Source organism: Sparus aurata, chromosome 7 (assembly GCF_900880675.1).
Source record: "Sparus aurata chromosome 7, fSpaAur1.1, whole genome shotgun sequence".
In the NCBI taxonomy this organism is placed as follows: Eukaryota; Metazoa; Chordata; class Actinopteri; order Spariformes; family Sparidae; genus Sparus; species Sparus aurata.
In genome coordinates, this window is record NC_044193.1 from 3167832 (window position 1) to 3185087 (window position 17256).

A 17256-nucleotide genomic window follows, 5' to 3' on the forward strand; every position below is an offset into this window, starting at 1 on the left:
CATGGTGAGTTTAGAAGGCTATTACATGGTCTGGAAATAACTTTTTTCCTTTGTGTTTGGGCTTAAAATAATCACGACAGTCTCAGCTTTCCAACAGTGAGTATATACTGTTAAGATCTGATGCTTAAATCGATTAGAAAAAGAAATATTAGTTTTTACGAAGGGTGTTCCTTAAAGGGGTTAATGAAGACAAAGATACAAGGTGTCAAGTTGTAACAATTTTTTTAATTTCCTGTCATGAACTGGATCAAGCGCAAGAAAAAGCCTTTCACAACACAAGGAGAGACGGAGACAGAGCGTTATATTACAGAGATGATAGATGGCGGCTGTTCTCGCCTTCCTGTCACAGAAGGGAGGACAGAAAAAAAAAGAAACTAAACAAAAAAAAAGAAACTAAACAAAAAGCAAGAAGAAGAAGAACTTGGTTCAACGTATTTTTCCATAGTGATAAAAGATACAAAAAACTAACAATGTTCAAATCCTCTTGAGAACATACAGAATTATAATACAGAACCACTACAATACTTTTATTTACCTCCCTCCCTCCCGCCCCCACCCTCTAAATTACTCCTGAAGCCGAGGCCGCTATGATCACAGATGAACAAATATCGAGTACTGTACACAGACACGAGTCATCACGGCTCCACTGACACCAGAACTTTTTTTCCTCAGGAGAGCGCCGGGCCCCAATCTGCAGGATCGAACTAACAATCAGACTCTTTTCAGAAACAGGGATTAAACTCTTTAACCGGCTGCTGACGCACCTTCTTTTTGTGGTTTAACCCATTTTTATCCATCACTCTCTGCGCAAAACCAAACTAGAAACTTTGCGTTAGTTTGAGGTGAATCTAAAAAATGTTAATTCTTGCAGAGAATTTTCGTTTTGGTAAAAAAAATTGGGATTTTACAGCGTTTGAACGAATCTGATTGCAGCAGATTGGGGCTTTGAGCAGACGTCACTTCTCTCCTGTCTAACCATTCAGAAGGTTGTGTGTGTGTGTGTGTGTGTGTGTGTGTGTGTGTGTGTGTGTGAGTGTGAGTGTACATTAGGACCATAAATTCTCAAATCTACAACTCCTTAAATTAAATATACTTGGATATAATTTGCTGCTGCAGACTTCTTCCATCTGCACGTCAGCTTTTATTGTGAAACATCACCAGAAGTGGATCAGAACGAATACATTTGGTTTTTTACATTTGAGAATTTGCAGCGCTGTTATCTGCAAAGTGTGTGTGTGTGTGTGTGTGTGTGTGTAGGGTAGTATTAACATCAGCTGTAGGAGCTGCTGGGTGTATCGTACAGGGGGACTCATTCATTCTCTGGTTCAATTCGACTGCATTCATTTCTCACCAGGAGTAAAAAGGTGATAGTGGAGGGTGGATGGAGCCTAAAGAAGAGACACCAGCTTCATCTTCCCCGCGCTGTTAAACAAATCCCTCCGATTACGACGCGTCGGCCCGACATTTTGCGACCCTTCTCGTAACCGATGGATCAAATTTTGGCGTTGTTACGAGGCCTGTTACCGCGACGACGCACGTTTGAAACACGCAGGGTTTGTTTTCGTAAAATGTACAGTCAAAGAGCAAACTATAACACGAAGATGATAAAAGCTGGACAGGAATAATGCAAATGCGTAAATTGGCAGCCTTATAATAAACGCTGACTATGATATTATGACAGTGGCGGCGGTGTCACTCGCAAGCAAGTAAGAATAAATTAAATATAAAAAGCGGTGGACTCGTATCTTTTCAGTGCAAGGACGTAGTGCTTCCATCAGTCTCTGCTGCGCGATGATATCGGAATACAAAAAGCACAATCAACTGGCTTTGACGTCGTTTGCAGACAACGGGAAAAGAAAATGAAACACAAGAGGATTTCCAGTAAACGATGATGTCACTGCGTCGCACAGGCCTCTCCGGTACGTCTGGGGTCGCAAAATGTCACTTGACGCCGCACAACACACATCGTGTATCGAACTCCTCGTAACAGAAGCAGGAGGTCACGCGTGTTCTTGAGGAATGTTGAGGTTTCTGTTTCGCTCACAGAATCAGGCTCATTTGGATCAGACGCTGTCACCTGTCTCGTTATTGTGTCGACTCAGCTTGTTATTTTTTTTTCCTCCTTTTTTGTTTAGCGAGTTTTTGTATTTTATAAGAAATCTTAGAAAAGTGTTTCACCTTTGAGAAGAGTTTGCACCGCGTCTCGTTGTGATAGCTGTCACGATGTCATTATGAACTTCCGGTCTTCCTGCTGGCTGAACCTCCTCTGTAATCTCGATTGTTTCTCTTCTCTTGTTGTTTTAGTCGCTTGTCTTCGCTGATAACGGTTATGTCGCTTGATTCATATTAAATCAAGAACATAAGAGGATGTCCGGCCATGCGTCCTTTTGGTTTTTGTTTCTGTTCTGGTTGGTAAACCAAAAAGAATAAAAGAAAAATAACAAAAACATAAATTAAAAAAAGAAATCAAGAGGGGCTTGCACCCAGCCGCCCGTGTTCTCTGTCCTCTGGTATTTCACAGAAGTTACCTCAAACACATCCTCTCCCAAACAAACAACACTTTCCTTTTTTTTTTTTGGTTCTTGAACATGTTGCACAGCAAAAAAAGTTCACAATTTTCCAACGACACAGAAAGCCTCAGAGATACTCCAAAGTCATTTTTGTCTCTTGATGTCTGACGGGCAGAATATGTTTCTGAGTCATTCTTTTTTGTTTTTTTTAAAAAGAAATGATGAAGATTTCTCTGATAGGGGAAACAGAAAGGTGAAAATGTGACTGACTTCTGAAGGAGCGAATCAAAAACGCAGCACAAGGATCATCCGAGCTCTGTTGGTCAACAGCTGCGAGCCGAGAGAGAGCGAAAAAACTTTCCACTCTGACAAATCCCTGGTACTTTGACGAAATGTTTCATAGGCGTGAAACCACAGAGATGATCTGTGCGTGATTAAGAGATTAGGTGAGATGATGAAGGGATGACTAAGAAAAAACACTTTGACTGATAATAATCTGCCGGATTCTCATGGGTTGACGGGCGCAAAAGGCTCTGGATCTGAACGGCTAAGTGTCCGATGAGCCCAAAGACGCCATGACACCTCTGGCCAAGAAAGCTACATAAGAAATATTTTACCCATAATGCCACGGTCTAAAAAGGCTGCGGTTTTTACGTCTAACTTAATCTACAGCAACAAACTGTAAACATGTTTTTTTTTAAAACCAACAGCTGAAACTGATGTGACTGTTTGTCATCCTTGATATCGTCTTAAATAAAGTCAGAAAATCTGTACGAATCGCCGCTTTTAGCTGCCGATACAAATCAAGAGATCGCCTAAGATAACCAGGCAGTGAACGCTCCCATGAAACCAACAGTTATTAGTCAGATTTGTGTTATTGAAAAAAGGTGGCTGGCATGCTCGTTGACTCACTGAACCTCCCGTGCCGGAAGAAGCTCATATTTACAAGCAAACTAGTCGGACAGAAGCAGAGAAAACACTCGCTGAGACGACGCAGTTGAAGAGGAAACAGAAATCCGTCCGTCATGTCCGGATGTGCACATTTCTTCTCTTCTGGGATAAAACATTGTGTTAAAAATCTAATTAACCTTATTTACAATTTTACAACGAGGAACAAACATAAAAATATCGATATAAACAGCGTTTTGTTTTTAAATTACATTTGTTACAAAACATATTCCTAGAGTGCGACCGAGCCGTCGGCATGTTTGGCGGTGATGTTTTCCTGGGATGCAGCACGTTAGCATGTAGTGTGGTTAGAGTTGTGTTTGCAGCTTTTAAGAAAACAACGTACATTTATAGCTGCTCAAGAGTTCATACAGTATAAACTGGCTGCTGGCAGTCACAAAGGAATTTGTCGAGCTGTAAGTTTGAGGCATTTTGTCTGTTTGCACATTCCGCTGAGACCATCACGCCTGCCTGCACAGGACAACGGGAATCTGTGACGCAGAGGCCCTGTTAGAATCACATTTTCACCTTTGTGTTTACACCTGTGGGGAGTTCTGAGAGTAAAAGACAGAGCAGGTTGAGACGCCACTGTGTGTTTGAAGAGGAGGCAGTCACGTCTGGAGCTGTGTGTGTTTGGAGGACAGGTGGCGACGTCGGGACGTCCCTCTCTCACCACTCGCCGAGTTGTGACCCCCAGTATGCATTCAGACGGTCTCAGGTCTGCTTGGCTCTAGGTGGTCTGCAAGGAAGAGAGGAAAAGACGGTGATTTTTACAGAAACAACTTTGCACATGAAGCAGGAAGAAGATGTGAATGCTTGGCTGCAGACGTGGACTAACGGAAGCAGCCGGGGAGCTGTGACTCCTCTTTCCCTGCACTCTTAACTTCCACAGTTTCCTATGCTTACCTTGAAACCATTGATTTGCATAGTTAGCCTGTCATGAATTTGCCGTGCTCACAATAAACTGACATTTACATAGATGACTCTGAAAATATTTACTTTGTCGTGGGAGCAGAGAGGCGTCACAAACCCAAACAGCCGCCCTTTGTTTGCCAAGTCAGAACGGTAGCGTGAAGGATTCATAATAAACATCTGTTGTCGGTCTTACTTTAACCACTCGCCGCTGGAAATTAAAAAGTGGGTTACGCCAACAATGGCATTTATAATTCATTATGCTGCGTGCATGGTGGGTTGATGTGTGTCATGGTGCAGAAGATAGACGCCACTGACCTATTCCCCCGTGATCATTCCTGGGAAGAACAGCAATTTTATTCCATTCGCTGCCAACGCTTGTCTAATTAAGTCTAATTTTGACTCATCACCCAAAGAAGGAGCTGCTGTGTCTATTATAGTCGTGTTTCGCATACATAAAATACCAACCCAGCAGACAGCAGGCAACAGGAAGTACTTAATCACACTGATGATCAAATGATAAGCACAGCAGTTTTGCTCATCTACCTTGCTTCAAATGGTACTTAACTATTCCACGTGAGAAGAGCTATAACATCATTTCTTTACAGATCCGCGGGCCGATCCAGTTTTTTTCCTCCGTCGCAGCACATCCTACGTCATTCGTCAGCAGCACGTGTGTCGCATTCTGGAAGAGTTGAGTTAAGCGACATGGAGCGAGCCAATCGTTCGACGGCTGTTTGCGATGTCTGCAAAGTAAATGTTTCGAGGGATGCTGGTAGCACTGCAAAGTACAATACTACCAATTTAGTCAATTGCGCACCGTGCTGAGGAGCAGTGTTGTGCCTGAACGCGTTCAATGAACGATCGTTCATGAACTTGTTCATATTTTGGGCAAACCTGAACTGAATGCGCGTATTTCTGCCTGGTGAGCGTTATTGTGAACGCGTTCATTCTGGGGTTTGTGAACGGCGCGTTCTCACAGTTTAACTTCGTTCAAGACAGTGCCAGATTTCCATCGAGCCTTCCAGGCGAAAACCGGCTAAACCACACCGTGAACAGTAATATGTAGCGGAAAATCACCCAGTCTGGCTGTTGTGTATAAAAAGGACGCCGGACGAGAGGATTGTGCAACTCGCTTTACTTTCGATCAAAACGAAACTGAACTATTTCAGACAGAAACAGCTGCATACCAAACATGCAGTGAAGCATTACCAAACGGACACAGATTAATTCGTCCGGAACGGACAGAACACTGGCAGCACCAGCCTCCACAGAGTCGCACCGCGCATGCGTCATCAATGTGCTAAGCACGGAGGCAAAAACAAATGAAGGCTTCACATCTGTTTTTTTTCTTGTGATATATCTAAAAAGTTTTGGAGTGATGTTGAATCTCATTTTTTGATGCTGCTCTCTGTCCATTCTCTTACCCTTAAACATGTTATTTGCTATGTTAACCCAGAAGATAATGCTCTTGAACACATGATGAACTTTGTCATCCTATGCAAAATGTTTTATTCACAAACTAAATTTGCTCCTTTTCTCCTGGAACTGAGCTCTTTGCTTAAATCTCTGACTTTGTTAAATAACAAAAAAGTAATACCTTACTGAGTCATAATGAAAAGTTTTTCCCTGAAGCCACTGTCTGAACTATCTATTTATTTATTATTTTATTTTTCCCCTTCTTCTTCTTCTTCTTCTTTTTTAAAATGATTTGTTTATTTACTTATGTATTTTATTTCTAATTTGTACTCTATCCTGTACCGCAAACCTGAAATGGCACATTGAACTGAAGCACCCGGTGAGCCTTTCAAGGTCTGTGCAAGTGAATAAAAAAATCAAAAGACACGGCAACAGCGAGCCAAAACCGATCCTCTACCACCCAAATCACATTAACGGTGTACAGTAGCGGCTCCGCTGTCTTTATCTCCCAGCCGGCTGCAGCTGGACAACCTGGTTCTGCAGAATATTGTCGAAGAGCTGCAGTTTCAGTGTTAAAACTGATAGAATAATAGCTGTCTGTGGTTCTATATGGGCTGTGGCAATCATTTTGGAAAATAATAGCTTATAATAATAACTATGAACTATTTCATTTTTGTAACTGTGAACTTAGTTCAAAATTTTGAATTATGAACTATGAACTATGAACTGAACTTAAAGTTTGTGACCTGAACTTTGAACTAGTTCATGTAGAAAGTGAACTTTCCCCAACACTGCTGAGGAGCACGCCGAATTCCTGCAGCTCAACAAAACCAAGAAGATGAGGGCTTCCATCGCCTACTGGATTACTCAGAGCCAAGGTACTCTCTTCCATCATGCAAGTATTTTCAATTTTTAATTATCAATTCAACAACTGCAACAGGCATCGGTATCAATATCGGGACTGAAAAAGTCAGACCGGTGCATCCCTGAGAGAAGATGCTGACGGTGACAGTGATCAAACCGCTGCATATTTATTTCCTTATTTTTGGAGCTCTTCTCTTGCTCTCACATTACATGGTGTTTCCCACACGTAGACTTTACCTGGGCAGGTCTAGCACGCATTAGCGTTATCACGATAAGAACATTTCTATCTTCAAAGCGATGAATTCTTAAGTAGCGCTATATGCGATAAAATTAGTTGGCACAAATTTTCAGATTTTTTTTCAAAGATAAATATAAGGAGTATTTTGTACTGTGTGTTGAGCCAAACGGCATCTAAATCAGTTAACTTCTGGAGGAGGTGGAGCTGCGTAGGTAGAAAACACACTGCAAAAACTGAGTATTGATCATTTTAAATGATCAGAATAGTATTTATCTGTATTCCGATACTTTTGGCAACACAAGCGTGTATATTACTGCGCAGCAAATTCAATTTAGAGACTCCTTCGTCTTTTTGTAAATCGGCCCGAGAGAACAACGACGTCTGTGTTTGACTCGTGGACGATCTGCCCTCGCTCTGATCCTGATGTACCTGATGCGGCTGCGATCACAGAATCGGGGGGAAGCAAGTCTGTATGCAGGACAATGAGAACGAGGCAGGGCAAGCCAGAGAGTCTGATGCAATAAAGACTCCTGGTGAACTGAAGGTGAACAGCAAGGTGAACAGTAAGGTGAGTAGATTAAAGTGGTCTGTGAGTCAAAGCTTAAACAGGTTGATGACCTAAGCGGAACAGAACACTGTGCAGCATTTGTTCGTAAATATTTTGAAACATAACAACCGCAGACAAATACATCAACCATTCCAAAACTATTACTGTCAATGCATGGCACCTTCGAGGCGCGCAGGACTGGTTTCGATAGTGCTCATCACACAAGAAGCTCTATTTGATGTCCTGGGAATGAGACTCAACAATCAACTGTCTTTGTGGTGCGTTCAGGAACAGCTGGGACAAATCCTACTGATTCTACCTTTAACTTTAATAGTTTTTGAATTCTATTAATATATCTTCGTATCAATAAAATGAATTAAATAATCTGTAAAAATAAAAAATAAACACTATCTCGATGCGAATTGACCATAGGTCCGTTGTGGTGGCAAAATATAATTCTGTTGACACTTCTCTTGCAGCTTTTCCGCGACATTTGTCATAAAGGGCAGGCAGCGCAATTCTGTTCTGTGTTGATAGGGCACATGTCTTTGGCAATCATGTATGTGACGGCATCCATTATTTCTTTATGCCTGCGGTAGCGGGGTGGATATACGTGGCATTGTAAAGTGTGTCCTTAATTGAGGACTGTGTGGCGGTGACAGGAGTCGAGGAGCTTTTCATTTTTGAGTTTTTTTGTTCCTTCACTACTTGGTCGTGTATTACTCTGTGTGTGGACTTTAAATGGTCAAATACATTAGTCGTGTTCCCTTGAGGTGCAGACACGGTCGCGTGACATATCTTGCACAATATCTTTGTTTGTTCCGAGTCAGACTCCTCGAAACCAAAGTGTTTCAACACCGCAGAATTCACCTCAACTTTGTTCGCGACCAAAGGCTGAATTTCTGCCATCTTCTACCGTCTTCTTCTACATGTTTTTTTAAAAACTCAGGCGGGGCAGAGCGGAGCGGTGTGCACAGATGGAGATGGAAGGGTTCGCTGCATTTACCACACAAGAAATGGCATGCGGCAGAATGATCGTTTTATTACGATTATGTTGTTGTCATGATCGAGGGAAGCCAAAATCGAAATCGAAATTCAATTAATCGCCAAGCCCTAAGTATCGATAATGCAAAAACTGAGTGTTGATCATTTTAAATGATCAGAATAGTATTTATCTGTATATCGATACTTTTGGCAACACTAGCGTGTATATTACTGCACAGCAAAGTCTTTTTGTAAATCGGCCCGAGAGAACAACAACGTCTGTGATTGACTCGTGGACGATCTGCCCTCGCTCGGATCCTCCTGTACCTGATGGGGCTGCGATCGCAGAATCGGGGGGAAGCAAGTCTGTATGCAGGACAACGAGAACGAGGCAGGGCAAGCCAGAGAGTCTGATGCAATAAAGACTCCTGGTGAACTGAAGGTGAGCTGAAGGTGAACAGCAAGGTGAGTAGATTAAAGTGGTCTGTGAGTCAAAGCTTAAACAGGTTGATGACCTAAGCGGAACAGAACACTGTGCAGCATTTGTTCGTAAATATTTTGAAACATATCAACCGCAGACAAATACATCAACCATTCCAAAACTATTACTGTCAATGCACGGCACCTTCGAGGCGCGCAGGACTGGTTTCGATAGTGCTCATCACACAAGAAGCTCTATTTGACATCCTGGGAATGAGACTCAACAATCAACTGTCTTTGTGGTGCGTTCAGGAACAGCTGGGACAAATCCTACTGAGTCTACCTTCAACTTTAAAAGTCTTTGAATTCTATCAATATATCTTCGTATCAATAAAATGAATTAAATAATCTGTAAAAATAAAAAATAAACACTATCTCGATGCGAATTGACCATAGGTCCGTTGTGGTGGCAAAATATAATTCTGTTGACACTTCTCTTGCAGCTTTTCCGCGACATTTGTCATAAAGGGCAGGCAGCGCAATTCTGTTCTGTGTTGATAGGGCACATGTCTTTGGCAATCATGTATGTGACGGCATCCATTATTTCTTTATGCCTGCGGTAGCGGGGTGGATATACGTGGCATTGTAAAGTGTGTCCTTAATTGAGGACTGTGTGGCGGTGACAGGAGTCGAGGAGCTTTTCATTTTTGAGTTTTTTTGTTCCTTCACTACTTGGTCGTGTATTACTCTGTGTGTGGACTTTAAATGGTCAAATACATTAGTCGTGTTCCCTTGAGGTGCAGACACGGTCGCGTGACATATCTTGCACAATATCTTTGTTTGTTCCGAGTCAGACTCCTCGAAACCAAAGTGTTTCAACACCGCAGAATTCACCTCAACTTTGTTTGCGACCAATGGCTGAATTTCTGCCATCTTCTACCGTCTTCTTCTACATGTTTTTTTAAAAACTCAGGCGGGGGGGAGCGGAGCGGTGTGCACAGATGGAGATGGTAGGGTTTGCTGCATTTACCACACAAGAAATGGCATGCGGCAGAATGATCGTTTTATTACGATTATGTTGTTGTCATGATCGAGGGAAGCCGAAATCGAAATCGAAATTCAATTAATCGCCAAGCCCTAAGTATCGATAATGCAAAAACTGAGTGTTGATCATTTTAAATGATCAGAATAGTATTTATCTGTATATCGATACTTTTGGCAACACGAGCGTGTATATTACTGCACAGCAAAGTCTTTTTGTAAATCGGCCCGAGAGAACAACGACGTCTGTGTTTGACTCGTGGACGATCTGCCCTCGCTCTGATCCTGCTGTACCTGATGGGGCTGCGATCGCAGAATCGGGGGGAAGCAAGTCTGTATGCAGGACAACGAGAACGAGGCAGGGCAAGCCAGAGAGTCTGATGCAATAAAGACTCCTGGTGAACTGAAGGTGAACAGCAAGGTGAACAGCAAGGTGAGTAGATTAAAGTGGTCTGTGAGTCAAAGCTTAAACAGGTTGATGACCTAAGCGGAACAGAACACTGTGTACCATTTGTTCGTAAATATGTTGCAATTGTTAACATCAGCTGACACATTCAGCCACTGCAAAACTCTTGCTGTCAAATGTGTCAATGCATGGCGCCTTCGAGGTGCACAGGACTGATTTGGACAGTGCTCATCACACACCGCGGATGTAGCAAAACAGAGACATAAGAAGACGTAATCAGACAGAGAGGGAGACTGGAATGTGGAGAAAAGGCGTGTTAGTGTCTCGTATCTGCAGAGAGTTTCTGATTTTGAATTCTATTAATATGACGTGAGCTTCAGTTAGCTTTGACCACAAACGTCCTTCAGAGGGAGACTTTTTACTCTGATACTCTGAGTACATGTCAGAGACTGTACTCGATTACTTTACTGGAGTAAACAAGTTGAATCAGTGCTTCTACTTTTACCAGAGTATCTAAACTTTTACTTTATGAAGGAAGGTGTGACTTTTAGTTTTTAGCTAGCTGTACCTGATACATTGGCAACTGAGTGCATATCTTCATATATGTCAACAGTCTGATGCATTGTGTGATATCTTTCAGCAAAAGTGAGAGAAAGATGGCGGTTCACAGAAACAAAGGCGAACACTGCGGACCGTAAAACATCGGAACATTCAGTTATCTGAAATGCTTTGCGATGTGCTCTAACGAAGACTTAAAAGTTGCTTTTTCTGACATACAAAAGCTTCCAGCTCTCTCACAGAACATCAGAGAGACTCGTATTGGATTTACATTTCACAATCAGTCATCGCTGGAGACGTAAGAGTGTCATTAAAAGACACGGGGTGCTGTGATGAGCAGTAGCCTCACCTCTGCACTCTGCCTCTGCATCTTGTTGATGGAGCAGGACGCCGGGTCTTTCTCCCCCGAGATGTCACGTTCCGACTCGCGCTCCCTCTTTCCTGTGATACCTCTGGAGTGCAGAAGGAGTCCTGCAGAGAGAAGATAAAAAAAAAACCATCATCATTATGTGAAACACACGATCAGCTGATGCAGGTGGGGAGGAATGGAGTTGCCCTCTTGTGGCATCATTCATGCACATCGGACGGTTGGAGGAATTTCTTTGTTTGGAATCTTGTTTAAGAAATCATGCTGAATTATTAGATAAAGATAAGAAAACGGTGTGTCACAAGCGTTTTCCTACCTGGGTGTTGAGGCACAGCAAACTCGTGGTAGTGTAAGCTGCTGGTGATGGTCTGGCTGGCGTCTGGCACTGAGTGGTATCCTGCAACACACAAATCAAACAGACACGTTGTCCTTTGTGTTCGGATACACTTTGACGACTGAAATATAAAAATAACCAGAGGTTGTGGACGCCACCAAAAAGAACTGTTCTGTGAACTGTTTTTTTTCCCGCAGCCGTCCGCCTTTTCTCTAACAAAGCTAGTCGTTGAACAGTAGGTGGCAGTGACAGTTTGTTCTACCTTGTGTCCAATCGACAAACACACACACTGTGATGTGAATGCCGATTGCTTCAGTTGCGTCTTTGTCAACAGGAACTATCCGTGTCGAGGGACGACCTACCATGCTGCTGCTGCTGCTGCTGTTGTGGCGGTTGTTGTGGCGGTTGCAGTCGTTGTTGCTGTTGCGCAGCGCTGCTCGACTGGGTCTGTTCTTCGGTGTCAAAGTTAAGTAGGATGCTCCCGCTGCCGTTACCTGTTGCAACAGAGCTCCCCGACACTCCAGGCACTGAAAGGATCACACAGATGGATACACATGACTGACAGCCGTGGGTGGATTCACCACCATTATTTTTTGAAGAAAAATTACTACAAACGTGCGTGAAACATCTTTGCTATTTTAAGACTGACTCACAGTGTGAGTTGTTGTTGTTGTTGTTGGTCCCTGGCTGCTGCTCTCCAGGAGAGTAGGCCATCATTCCTCCATTCCCATTGCCATTGGTGGACGGCACTGATGCCAGCAGGCCTGTAAGACACAAACAAATATACACAAAGTTGTTTTTACCGTTTGGCCATTTGGCAGGACGAGTTGTCCTCCATGTGGGAACAATACTCAGCATCCTTTGAGGAACAGGTGGCAACTTAAAGGAGAACTTCTGCAGTTTTTTAACCCATATCCCTGTTGATCGAGGTTACCGAGTGCTGTCGGCAGGAAAAATAACGAGAATATTTTAGCAGGACGGCAGCTAAAGCAAACCTATGAGGGCAGACAACCTTAAGTTTCACTTTCGCTTTAGCTGCCGTCCTGCTATACGGTCAATATTGTGCCAAATTTTCTCGTTGTTTTTCCTAATGACAGCACTCCGTAACCTCGATCAACAGGGATATGAGTTAAAAACGTTCGAAGTTCTCCTTTAAAGCGAGGTTTCTACGTCAAATCAGCGAAAGAGGTGACAACAATGGCGGCTTCTTAAGCGGTTAGCGTAGCTGCTATAGCATCAGTTCTATCCATCTGAGAAGTTTAATTCATGGAAAGAGGAGCAGAGAAGCACACTGATGGCTTTTCTTGTTGGAAGACATGTTTTCACTCTTCTCTCGACTGACTTCAGTCGGAGTTTGGTCCACATGGCTCCACTGGTGACCATAGATCTGATTGGTTGATCTTACCTAGTCCCCTGTATCGGCTGAGTTGCTGGTAGATCTGCTTCATCCTCTCGATGTTGAGCCGGCTCGCCTCCGCGTGGTGCACCATGGGCTTCGGGTAATGGACGCCGATAATGCACTTGGCGGCCGCCTGCACGGACTCCGGAGCGTTCCACGGGTCGTAGATGTACTTAGCGGGGAAACCTCGGAGGATAGGTAAGTATCGTCTGGAAGCACAGAGCGACATTAGATTTGCCAGCTTATGCCACAACGACAAGGACGATTACAGAGTAATTCAGGAGGTTTGGGGGGGAGGGAGCAATGCAGGGATACAAGAATAACAGGTTAGGAAAAAAAAAACATCACAGTAGTTGCAAAAAAAGTGAAAAAATATTACTGGGGAAAAAAAGCTGGAACTGTGTGTCTACAAATCCAAATACTGAAAAAGATATGGTGCTCAAAAGTGTTATTTAAAATGAAATACAGCTGGATTGTTGTTATTTCATCATGTGTTTTTTTTTTTTTTTCAGCTTTAATTTACCAACTCTGTATGTTCTGTAACTGATAAGAGCATGCTGGTCTTCAGCACTTTCATGCTTTACAGGTATTATGAAAAATAGCTGCTACAAAATGAAAGCTACAAACAACCACAACACTGCACAGTATGGCTACAGTACATGAGAGTATGAGTACAGAGTCATGTGGATTCTGGCACTGAAGTGAGTTAGCATCACAGTGCGCAATGAGGCCTATTACGTCACAACGTGGTAGAAAAAACGCGGGGCTGTGTTTTCCCGAACAACAGTTACTGTAAGCCGGTGTGACAGCAGCCACGCCGCAGTCCAAAAGTATAATCCTCCAAGAGGTGAAGCCAATAAAAACACACCAAGAAAGACAAGTCAGCATCTCAAGAGTACCATTCCAACCAGTTTTGTTTGTTTTGTTTTTTTCCCTTTGGGCTGTCGTGGATTTGCTCCGTGTGACAAAGAGAGGTCACCTACCTACTGCACTTGGTCCGACCTTACCGAGTCCGAGGAGGGGAGACAGACAGGACAGAGGAGGGGGGCAAGTGGAGCTGTGGAACTGTGGGAAGCGGCACAGTGCAGCGCTGGGAGGCACAGGGAGGGTGGGGGCGGGTGCGGTGCGGCCTTGTGGACGCACACACAACGACGGACGGCGCTCCGCTTGGTACGGAGACCGCCCCGTCGCTAGAGAGATCACTGCCGATTGGACTGATGATGCTAGGAGACGTCTACTGTGACACGCGGTTAGAAAGCAGAGTGTATTGACCCCCACCCACCCTCCCCCCGCCCCTCCCCCCAACCCGGATCAGAGCAGGTGTATAGTGGAAAAGTTCTGCCATCGAGAGGTCCGGTTCTTCTTTCTTTCCTTCTTTCTTAGCACTGAAAAAAGATTATTCTTTGAAAAAAAACCAAAAAAAAACAAAACCCCACCTAACTACCTCATCTTTGATTTCTTCCTTTGTCGGCCATTTGAAAACATCCCACTTAAAAAGTTACAGGTTTAATTCTTCTTAAAGCTCGGCGTGCACATCCCTGTGTCCTCACTTCATGCAAGTCTGGAAAAAAAGAGTAGCTAAAGCTTAATCTCTTCTTAAAATAACACTGAAAGTTCGTCGTCGATGACAGAAGTCTTCCATTATACCTCACAGCTCCAGGCCCCCACCCTCCCTCCAACCTTCCCCCCTCCTCCCTCCCCATGATCAGACAGTGGTGGACTGAGAAAAGAGCTCATGGCTGCTCCCCTTGTCCCTCAGACTGTGGTGGTTGTCTTTTAAGTGTTCTGACTGACTGTCCCCTCCCACAACCCCAGCGCCACACTCTGGGCTTGTCCACTAGGGGGCCCCCTCATTTCACTAAAAGGGACGACAACCCTTTTGCCAGGAAGATCCACGACTTGCCAGTCGCAAGTGGTCCTACAGAGGACAGCGGGTGGTGCATTAAGAGTGTGTGTGTGTGTGTGTGTGTGTGAGAGGTGTATGGCTATGTATTACAGCCCGACCAGTATAACGTTTAGCTAACACTACTGGCCGACATAGTGTGTTTCATGTGTGAGTTTCTCAGGGCTTGTATTTACCAGCCACTGCTCCAGGTGCACCTGAACCGGCAAGGCTGCATTCACATAAGCAGGAAACCACTGAACATTTCACAAAGGGTCGGATGAGGGACTTTGCCCAGCGTTTGGACAATGGACCGGCTCGCGTGGCGCAGCACAGGTAACGAGTACCTGCGCCAACCAATGCGTCAGTGCGATGGCACAGTTACAGCTGGCCCAACGCCTCTCCTCACTACCCTCCGGGGAATGCTTCATAGTCCCCTACCCAACGAATGCAAGCAAGGCGTTTGCATTTCCATACCAAGCGGTCAGAATCCCTTTTGACGAAATGAGACGCTACCGAGTTACAAACCTGCCCAGAGGGTGCCGCTGGGGCGCGAGCAAAGTCCCGTCCCCCGGGGTGGCACAGGTGAGTAAAAAAAACCGAACAACTACCGATTTCTCAACTCGATCCCGTCTTCCACCCAGGGTAGCCCTGGCTGGCAGCCCGGCTGCGCCTGGGTGGCGGGGGGAGGGGGGGGGCGTGAGAACGGCCAATCATCTTAAAAGCAAACAGCTACAATCTACGAAGAGGTGAGGGATAGCTGAACTTTTCCCCCAACCCCCCCCCCCCCCCCCCCCCCCCCCAAAAACAGATGAGCCAAAACACAAACACAAGAGCCACATCCAGAGAAAAGAGAAGAGTTCATCTACGCCTCTGCAGTAAAAAAAACAATCTGGTGGCTGCAAATATACCAAACTAAAGAGACGCACGCGTACACAATCACCAAAGGGACATTCACAAACAATTAAAAAGGCACCCAGAGACGTACACTGTGAACACTAAAATAACTATAACAAAATACATGCCTGATTCCAAAAACTACAAGTGCTGAAGTTTTAACAGAAAGAGGAAAAAAACAGACCGACGGGCAAAAAAAATAAAAGAGGTGAGGAAGATGATTCTCCTTCATTTACTTACCCAGAGATCTGGATGGGGGACCCTCTTATCCCTCCATCTCTTTCTGCTAAACCTGTGTGTGTGTGTATGTGTGTGTGCATGCTAACGAGGCGATGGCTATTTGTGTTAAACGGCTAATATATATCATGAAGCGTGGGAGACAACCACGTACTACGAGATGATCCCCACAGTAGAATTATGAAACATAACTGATAAGTAAAGCCGTATCTCAAGCCTCAAATGTTCATAACGATGTTTGGACCTGCGATGACTTTGTTCTGGTACTGTGGCAAAGTGTTCTGTGCATGTCTGACCTCTCTCAGTGCTTCAGTGTGTCCCTGTGTAAGTGTTCTGTAGGAGAGACGGAAGGAGGAAGGGTGCCATCCAGTTTTGGGGGGGAGGGGGATCAGCAGATGGCACCAATGGGCGATGCCAGGAAAGGTACCCACCTAATGAAGTCCCCGTTGGGGTCGGTGCGCCTGCCGAAGCCCACGGGGCAGTAGCAGTGGAAAAACTGCTGGAAAAATGAACTGCAGGACAGCCACATCCAGCTGCCTGCGTTCACGCTCCAGTCTGCATCTAGAAGCAGCTCTTCAAAGACCTGCGACGCAAAGACAGAAGAAGATCCAGATGTTATTCTCAGACATCAAGTTCAAGGAGCCACAACACAACACAGCCTGGTAATTGTAACTTCCTGCGTCCTCACCTTCATCCCTTCCTCCCAGCTGATCCACAGGTCGCCCCTGGTGAGGAAGCAGGCCACCGCATGCCTGGCCAGGTGATGGATCCAGCCCTCCTGCCTTAGCTGAGTCATGATGGCATCTATCCAGGGGAAACCCGTTTTAGCTTCGGCCCACTTGGCGAGCGCTTCCATGTTTCTGTCCCAGGGGATGCGGACGCAGATCGGGTTTCCCCTCCATCTTATCGAAACGCGGGTTGTTTGTGGCCGCGGTGTAGAAAAACTCCCGCCACAGTAGCTGGCCGTACAGAGAGAGCGGAGGGGAGCTGTTCTTTTTCACCTGGAGAAACGTAAACACAGCGAGATTACAGATTAAGAAGCGTTAAGGTCGGCGTTTCCAGAGAGGATTATCATCCAAGTTTAGGAAAAATAGAGTCATACTCATTTAGGGAAGCAAGTACGTATCATTTTAGTTCCTTACATTCCTTTCCCGCTGTACAAAACAATCCTGTGTTGCCCAACAACAGTTATCAGCGACATCTTTATCTCCAGAGGTAAAAAGGTTACGATCAACATTCATTCCCAAGTGAAATCGCTCTTTGGGAATCACAGGAGGATGCAATGCTTTGACT

At 44.6% G+C, this 17256-nt stretch overlaps 1 pseudogene across 1 annotated transcript in view; it reads right to left on the bottom strand.

Annotated features, from left to right (window-relative positions):
- Positions 1-205: 205 nt before the first annotated feature.
- Positions 206-17256, bottom strand: part of LOC115584725 (cryptochrome-1-like) — a 33475-nt pseudogene continuing 16424 nt past the window's right edge. The window contains exons 8-15 of the transcript XR_003984602.1: positions 16652-16964; positions 16395-16546; positions 12954-13156; positions 12202-12312; positions 11911-12075; positions 11531-11611; positions 11197-11318; positions 206-4197 (exon numbers count right to left, since the gene is read on the bottom strand). The product of XR_003984602.1 is annotated as a cryptochrome-1-like (transcript). The remainder of the gene's footprint in view (positions 4198-11196; positions 11319-11530; positions 11612-11910; positions 12076-12201; positions 12313-12953; positions 13157-16394; positions 16547-16651; positions 16965-17256) is intronic.